Source organism: Otolemur garnettii, unplaced genomic scaffold, assembly GCF_000181295.1.
Source record: "Otolemur garnettii isolate 467f Iridium unplaced genomic scaffold, OtoGar3 scaffold00043, whole genome shotgun sequence".
Classification (NCBI taxonomy): domain Eukaryota; kingdom Metazoa; phylum Chordata; class Mammalia; order Primates; family Galagidae; genus Otolemur; species Otolemur garnettii.
This window is the reverse complement of record NW_003852438.1, coordinates 6,115,468-6,116,909: the sequence shown is the minus strand read 5'-3', so window position 1 is coordinate 6,116,909 and position 1,442 is coordinate 6,115,468.

Here is a 1,442-nt window from a genome sequence, read left to right as displayed (position 1 = left end):
AACAGACTAAAGACTAAGATGATATATTTACCCATTTTCCAAGTTTTCCTTTATGTCCTTCAATAGTGTTAAACATCTTGGCTCGGCACTCGTAGCTCCGTGAGTAGGGCGCTGGCCACATACACTGAAGCTGGTGGGTTCGAGCCTGGCCCAGGCCTGCTAAAACAACAATGACATCTGAAACCAAAAAATAGCCAGGCATTGTGGTGGGCACCTGTAATCCCAGCTACTTGGGAGGCTGAGGCAAAGAGAGTCTCTTAAGCCCAAGAGTTTGAGGTTGCTGTGAGTTGTGATGCCAGGGCACAACATACTGAGACTCTGTCTCTAAAAAAAATAGAAAAATGGGTGGCGCCTGTGGCTCAAAGGAGTTAGGCGCCGGCCCCATATGCCAGAGGTGGGTTCAAACATAGTCCCGGCCAAAAACTGCAAAGAAAAGAAAAAGAAAAACTACCAGATTGAGTCACAGTGAGACCCTGTCTCTAAAAATAGCCAGCATTGTGGCGGGCACCTGTAGTCCCAGCTACTTGGGAGGCTGAAGCAAGAAAATCACTTAAGCCCCAGAGTTGGAGGTTGCTGTGAGCGATGATGCCATGGCACTCTACCAAGGGCAAAAAGAAAAGAAAAGAAAAAGTAGCCTGGCACTGGGGCAGGTGCATGTAGTCCAGCTATTCAGGAGGCTGAAGGACATAGAGTGAGACTCTGTCTCAAAAAAATAATAATAATATTAAGTGCTTACGCTGTGGGGGTAATGTAAATTAGTGAAGTATTTTTGGAAAGCATTTTGACAGGATCTGTCAAAATAACAAATGTACATACACATTGACCCAGATAATCTGCTTTTGGAAATCTTTTCCAAAAGAATACAAGCATATGTGAGCAAAGATCTATGGAATATACCTTGCAGTATTGTTTGTAGTAGTAAAAAAACAAATTAGAAACCGCTTAAATGTTCGTCAGTAGGGAAAGGGTTAGAGAAAGTAAGGCACATGAAGATTATGCCTCCATTAAAAGAGAATAAGATAGATCCACATGGACTGCCCTGAAAATAACTCTGAGCCATGTTGTTCATTGGCTGAAAGACAAAGTCAAATGTAATATACACATATGCATAGGCACAAGTATACTGTACACATATATAGTATATATATACACACACAGTGTGTGTACGTGTGCATATATGTATATGGTGTGAACGTGAAGTTGACTACTTACATTTCTTTGTAAATGTCTAGAAAAGGCCGGAACAGTTGTTCTCAATATTAGCTGTACCATGTGATCACTCAAGAACTTTTTATAAATGATGAAGACCCATTCCAGAGTTTCTAAAGTAATTGGCCTAGGGAACAACTTGGGCAAGAGGACTTTTAAAATCTTCCCATGTGATTCTAATGTACAGCCAAGGTTGAAAACCCCTGGAAATATTGATGCTCATTAAAACATAA